The sequence below is a fragment of the Neovison vison genome, chromosome 13 (genome assembly GCF_020171115.1).
Source record: "Neovison vison isolate M4711 chromosome 13, ASM_NN_V1, whole genome shotgun sequence".
Lineage (NCBI taxonomy): Eukaryota > Metazoa > Chordata > Mammalia > Carnivora > Mustelidae > Neogale > Neogale vison.
The window spans coordinates 98,583,900-98,591,749 of NC_058103.1; the positions used below are offsets into that span (position 1 = coordinate 98,583,900).

General features: G+C 37.4%; 1 pseudogene; it reads left to right on the forward strand.

The window, feature by feature from the left end:
• Positions 1 to 1,075: 1,075 nt before the first annotated feature.
• LOC122893911 lies at positions 1,076 to 1,309 on the forward strand (annotated as a pseudogene).
• The last annotated feature ends 6,541 nt before the right edge of the window (positions 1,310 to 7,850 follow it).

The following is a 7,850-nucleotide window of genomic DNA, read 5'->3' on the forward strand; positions in this document are numbered from 1 at the left end:
ATTGTTGAAAACCAATAATGAAACTATTAAAAGTGTCTAAAGAAAAAAGGCACTCTATGTCAGAGAATGAAAGATAACAACACCACAGGCTTTTGGTCACAAGCTGTGCAAACCAGAAAACAAGAAAAGAAACCTTGGAGATGCTGAAAGGAAACAAAGACATTCTGTCAATATAGAATTCTAAAGTCAGAGAAAATATTCTTTAAAAATGAAAACAAACTAAAGACTTTTTCAGGCACCAAAAGCTGGTAGATTTCATTATTGGAAGTACCACACAACAAGAAAGATTAAAGGAAATTCTTCAGGAAATAAAAAAAAATGATACCAGCTATAAACTTGGATCTACTGAAAGAAGCAAAGAGCGTCAAAAATAGTATAAATACGTCAGGAAATTCCCCCCCCCCTCATTTTGTAAGTTCTCTAAAAGATAACTGAGTAAAGGTATGATGATAATAATATAAAGGATAGGAGGCAGAAATGAATGTATAGTGTCATAAGGGTCAAAAACTGAACATGCAAGGATATAATTTTACTTAAAGGAGAACTGTCATGAACTAAAGATATCTATTGAAAGCTGTGGAAAAACCACTAAAAAAATAAAGAAGTTGTACCTAATTAGTCAATAGTGGAGATTGAATGGAATGAAAAGGAAACCCAATTAACCGAAAGGAAGGCAGGGAAAGAAGAAAAAAGGAGCAAATAACAGAAGGGACAAATAGGACACAAGAAACAAGATGAAAGATTCAAACCAAGAATTATATTAAATATAAATGGTCTAAGCACCCCAATTAAAAAATCAGATACTATTGGATAGAATAAAAAGGCAGATCCAACTATATGCTGTCTGCAAGAAACCCACGTTAAACATAAAGGCACAGGAGTTTGCAAGTAAAAGGATGGAATCAAATACACTATGAAAAGAATAATGATAAGAAGACATGTGTGATTGTATTATAATCAGAAAAAGTAGCTGAGTGACTTTGGACATTGGTCATCCTTGGTGTAGGATTGCTTAGTGCCGGGCCTGGTAGATTTGATCTTTTCTTCTTCCATACTGGAGGACTCTGCCACAACCATGATATGCCAGATCCTGGATCAGGCCAAGAAGCATTCGAGTTTGATCCTCATCTTCCTATGTTACTGGAGCAGCCCTGTATGTCTTGTGCCTGGCATTGTTCATCCTGATGTCAGTTGGGATAGGAAGAATAATACAGAACCCTGGAAAAAACTGGGTCTCAATGATCAATACAAGTTCTACCCAGTGAATGTAGATTACAGCAAACTGAAGAAAGAAGGTCCAGACTTCTAAGTGAAATGTTTCACTATAATGCTGCTTAGAATGTAGTTCTCCTAGAAGTCATCTGCAGTTTTCCACTTATCCAGGGAATATTTCCACTCTAAATTCATGAAATCATGTTGATATATTGTGTTGGGATTTACACTGATTAATAAATATCTGAAACTTTAAAAAGAAGAGAAAAAGTGGTATTGGGAGAAGAAATATGGTCAGAGATAAAAATGAATATTTAATTATAATAAAATATAATTCATCAAGAGACACAAAATCCTAAATGTGTATGTTTTTACTAAGATAATTTCTGAGTGTATGAAGCAAAACTTATAGAACTGTGAATGGATCCGCAATTATTGTTGGAGGTTTCAATACCTTTCTCTCAATTACTGATAAAACAAACAACAAACAAATTCAGTAAAGATAAGAAACACCTGAACAACACTCTGAGCCAATTTGACCTAACTGACATTTACTAAGCATCCACTTAATGACAGCTTGCACAATTTTTTAAAGTGCATGTGGAATATGTACCAAAATGCCATAAATACAAATCTTAGTATATCTAAAGGACTGAAAACAAAGTCTCTTTAATTCCAACATAATGGAATTAATCCAAAAACCAGCAACAGAAAGATATCTAAAACCCCCAAATATGGAGGAATTAAACAAAGCAGTTGATTTTTTAAAAAAGATTTTATTTATTTATTTGACACAGAGAGATCACAAGTAGGCAGAGAGGCAGGCCATGAGAGAGGGGGAAGCAGGCTCCCCACTGAGCAGAGAGCCTGATGCAAAGCTTGATCCCAAGACCCTGAGATCAGGATCTGAGCCGAGGCAGAAGCTTAACCCACTGAGCCACCCAGGTGCCCCAAAACACTTAATTTTCAAAAATATTTATTTATTTATTTTAGAGAGAGAGACAGAGCAAGCAAACGTGGGGAGGAGCAGAGGGAAAGAATGCCAAGCAGACTCCCTGTTGAGCACAGAGCCCCCTGGGGGCCTCAATCTCCCAGCTCCCAGCTCATGACCTGTGTTGAAATCAAGAGTCAGACACTCAACTGACTGAGCCACCCAGGCACCCAAACAACACACTTCTTAAAAAGCCTTGATTCAAAAAGTAAATAACAAGAGATATTACCAAAGACATCTTAACTGGTGATTCTGAAAACTGAACATAAAATTTGTGGGATACAGCTCAATGAAAAATCTTTGCCTTTAATTGTCTATTTTTAGAAAGTTGTTTTATCAATATTTTTAGTTTCCTTCTGAAAGAAAAAAAAAAAAGCTAGGAAAAGAAGAGCAAATGAGACCCAAAGTAAATGGAAAGAAATAATAAGGAGCAGAAATAAAAAATGGACAAATAATTGAGAGCTTCAACAACTCTAAAGTAGGCTTCTGAATAGACCAATACATTGAAAAACTTGTGGCGAGATTCATCAGACAATAAGAGAGAGAGAGAGATACAAATTACTAACGTAATGAACCAAAGGGAAGAGCTAACCACAGACTCTAGAGACAATAAATAACAACATAATGAGGGAGTGTGATGAACAACTTCATGCCAATAAAATCAACAAGTTGGATGAAATGACCAATTGCTTAAAGACACAACTTACTCAAGAAGAAGAAAAAAAAAATACCCCACAGTAGCCTGACATGTGTTATGAATGTGTCTCGAGTTCGTGAGCAACATCTCTCATCCTTAGAGCTATTTGTGTGATCTATGATGACCTTGACTAATGTGACTGGCATCATGTGAAGGAACATGAGGAAATAAAATGCTTTGACTACTTCCCCTTAAATTGACAAGCACATACAACGCAAAAAGCAGTAAATAGAGTTATGCTTACCAAGACGCTAACTATGGAAGCATACTGATGAAAAATGCTGTTATCTCCTGACCAGGGAGAGCTGGGGACTAAGACGTCAGTTGGTCGAACCATCATCAAGCCATTTTCCATTGAGCAACCCATGTGTTTGGCTACCTGTGTCTCTCCAAGAGACATTAAATGTCAGAGATCAAAGGACACCTGATCTTGATTTAGGGAGAGAAAAAGATGGATTCAGGGATTCAGATGGTCTAATCCATTACACCTTTCAGGTTTGCTTTTGCCATTTAGTTTTTAAAAGGAATAATTGTTTGTATATATAATTTTTAATTAAGTCACTTGGGGGTTTCTTAGTTCTGCTTCTGTATATAGATTTTGCTAAAATCTGAGTAATGTTGAAATTGAGACTGAAATTGGAAACTCAAGCATGACACATAATTCATTTAAAAAATTGGATTAATAATTTAAAAGCTTCCTCCCAAAACAAAACAAAATATTCCAGATCCAGATGGTTTCACTAGTGAATTCCAGCAAACATTTAAGAAAGAGATAGTATCCATTTCAAATGAATTACCTCAGAAAAAGGAGGAGAGAACATGTCCCAACTCTTTATAAGGTCATTATATTCTAAAACTAAAACTACGTAAGGACATTATTTAAAAAAAAAAACACAAAAAACTATAGACCAGTATCTCTCATGAACATATATTAAAAAATCCTTACAAAATATAAAGAAAATGGAACTTAGAAAAGTAGATCATTAATCCTTAAATAAATCCTAAATAAGTCCTTACAAAGTAGAACTAGTGATATCTTAAGGGATAATACACAAGGCAAAAGTAGTTTATCTCAGAAATGCAGTCATTAACTATAATATTGTAACATTAAAAATCAATGTAATTTACCAGTGTAATAGAATGAAGATTGAAAATTGTATAACCATCTCAATAGATGCAGAGAAAGTATTTGAGAAAATTCAACAGTAATTTGTGATAAAAATTCTCAACAAACTAGGAATAGAAAGGAACTTTCTATTTTTTAAGAAGATTTTATTATTTATTTGACAGACAGAGATCACAAATAGGCAGAGAGGCAGAGAGAGAGAGAGGGGGAAACAGGCTCCCCGCGGAGCAGAGAGCCCAATGCGGGGCTCGATCCCAGAACCCCGAGACCAGGACCTGAAGGTCTTGTTCTCGGGACCTGAAGGAAGAAGAGGCTTTAACCCACCGAGCCACCCACATGCCCCAGGAACTTTCTATTTTGATAAAGAGGATCAGATAACAATAAAAGTCAGTGTGTTTTCCTTATAATATGAGAAATTAGACAAATGTCTGCTTTTACCACCTCTATTCAGCATTGTCCTAGAGATCCTATGTAGCACAGTAATTCAGGAAATATAACAAAGGTTACCTGAGTTGGAAAGAAAGAAGTAAAACCGCCTTCATTCGTAGACATGATAGAAAATCCCAAGGAATCTTTTTAAGAACGAACTAGACCTACTAGAACCCTGAGTGACTTTAGCAAGATGAGGGGATGCAAGGCCAATATGCAAAAACCAACCATTTTCCTTGAACAGCAACAACTAGAGAACACAATTTGACAAAATAACACTTTGAATATTATCAAATAATAGGAAATACTTAGGGATAAATTTAACAAAATCTATGCAAGACTTGTATTCTAAAAACTACAAATCATCACTGAGAGAAATCAAAGAGGACCCAAATATGCAGAGAACTATATTGTGTCGGTGGACTGGAATACTGTTAAAATATTAACCCACCCCATATTGGCAGATAGATTCAAAGCAATCCTGATGAAATCCCAGCAGGCCCCTGCTTCTTTTTAAAATGTTGACAAATTTATTCTCGAATGGATATGGAATGTACATGAAATATATGGAGTGTATATGAAATATACAAAAGACTAAGGCTAGATGAAACAACTTTGGGAAAAAAAAAAAAAGTTGGAGGACTCTGATTACTGGATTTCGGTGGTTACTCTAAAGCCCAAGAGAGTTGTGATGCCGACACCAAAAAAGAGTCCCAGATCAGTGGAACAGAATAAAGAGTGACAATAACTCAGATACACACTCCATTGATTTTTGACATATTCCAATCAAGGGAAACAGAGTCTTGTAATACCTGGTGCTGGAGTAACCAGATGTCCGTGCGGGGTGGGGATGATAAATGAACCTGGGTCCCTACTGAGCATCACACATAAAAATGAACTCAAAATAGGTATGAGACCTCAAGGTAAAATTGTAAAATTTACAGACAAAGAAATAGACAATTTTTGCAACTTTGAGGGAGGCCAAGATTTCTTAGCTGGAAAATAAAAAGCATGAATCACGAAAGAAAAAAATGAATCACTTGGTCTGTGTATTGGTTGGTGAGGGCTTCCCCCACAAGTTGGGGGTGCTGAAGGAACACAAATGTATTTTCTCAGGGTTCTAGAGGCTGGAAGTCCAAGATCAGGGTTCCAGCAAGTTGGTTGCCTTTTCTTTGCGGATCCGCATCTCTAGTGTCTCTTTCTCTTTTTCTACGGGACGAGTTCTACCAGATTCCAGCCTCAGCCTCCTGACCTCATTTAACCTCATGTACCATCTTAAAGGACTTCTCTCCAAATTTGGAGACCTCAGGTTTTGCGTGGGGCTTCAACCTGTGAATTTTAGGGGAAATAGAATTTGGCTCATGTGACAGTCCTCATCAGAACCAAGTATTTTTGCTCTTTGAAAAACATTTCCAGGCTGTGATCATATAGCGGTTAGTACTCTGCGTTGTGAAAAACATCGCCAATAAATAAAAAGATAAGACACAGGCTGGGAGAAAATATTCACTTTTCCTATCCTATGTCTGACAAAGGGCTTATATCCTGAATATATGAAGAACTACCAGGATACAAGAGTTAACAGAAAACTCAACTAAAAATTGTTCACTGGATTGGGAGAGACATTTTGCAAAAGACAACGAGGGAGTGGCCAGTGAGCATGTGAAATGATGCCTGACATCCCTTGTCATCAGGGACGGGAAAATTAAAAACCACCATAAGTTATAACCACACAGCCATTAGAGTGGTTAATACGAAAAGCCTGACAAAAGCTCCTGATGTGGAGCTTTGGGAATAGTGGGGCTGGTGTAAAATGGTATAACCTCTTCAGAAAATTTTGACAGTTTTTCTAAAATTGAGCATGCATTTAGCACAGGACCCCAAAACTCTACTTCTAGGCATTTCCCAAGAGGTATGAAGACTTGAGTCCATGTAGGACTCACCCATAAATGTTTACGAGCCACTTAATAAAAGCCCCAAACTAAAAATAACCAAAATGTCCATAAACTAGTGAGTGGATAAATTGTAGTTCATGCATATAATGGGCTATTAATCGGCAATAAAAAGGAGTGTCATACACCCACATGGATGGATGTCAACGTAATTATGCTGCGTGAAAGAAACCAGTTATAAAAGAACACATACTCAGAATTCCATTCATTTGAATGCTAGGAAGTATAGAAACAACAAATCTTGGCTATAGGGACAAAAAGCTGATCAATGGTTGCCTAGGGCTGGTTGTCAATCGCTCTGATGGGCTGGGAGGGCACAAGCACACTTTTGGGGGGATGAGAAAAGGTCTTCATTTTGATTTGGGTGTTGTTTACCTAAATGTATGCATTTGCTAAAGCTCTTTGTACTGTATACTTTAAATAGGTTCATTTTGCTGTACAGACACACAGACACACATACAGTCTGTATCACTCACATACATATAAATAATACCCCAATAAAGTTGATTAAAACAATTTTGAAAATCCAGTAAACCAAGCCTGACTCTCTGCCCAGCAGCCCATTCTCTCAACAATGCCGACAATTTTGACCCCCTTCGTGGACTGCAGCGTCTGTGCTGTGAATTAGGCTGATTCTGAGACAGGAGCTTAGAGATGTTCATTGAGTGAGCAAGTAACAGAAATGGCATTTCTAGTTTTTAACAAATGATACATATTTCCCCCAAACCCTGTAAAAGCCCCTGTCAGGAGTTGATTTAGTCTCCATTTGCTAACTCATAAAGCCCTGTGGAATCCCATGACCCAGACGGAGGGGACACGATCACTTCCCACATTTGGACAAGCAGACCGGTAATCTGCTTGAAGACGTCCGTGGTCTTTCCTGACGTGTTCAGCAACGTGTCACAGAAAAGCTCTTTTTTTCTTTTCAAAATGCTTCAGAATTGACGTTGAAACTCAAGATCGTATTCTCTCCACCCCTGGAATCCTGAATGACTTATTTCAGAAATGGCTTCAATTTCTATGCTTGTCATTTTAGACCAGAACAGGCCCCATTAATGGTTAAGTGATGTCAGTTGGCTTTATCTGGGGGTGGTTTACTGGGTTTTTTTTTTTTTTTGCTGGGTTAAGCTGCCTTTCTGTGAGGGGCAGATTTAACGGATTTAGTTATCCCCAGATGTGCCTAAATATAAGACGGAGAAGAACAAATACCGAGTAGGAATGTTAGTGAGTTTGTTGTATTTCTCGCAAATTCCTGTGGGTTTCTTTTGGCACTAGAAATTAATTTATTATTCTCAGTTCCTTTTCAATAAAAATCTGATGCAATAGTTAGAGCCTGTGTCAGGTTGGGAGCCTCCCGTTCTAATCAGTTGCTGCAACCCAGCGTAAATCAATTCAGCAAACATCCCTAGAGCATCTGTCTTGTACTCCGACCCTCAGTGAGCCTGA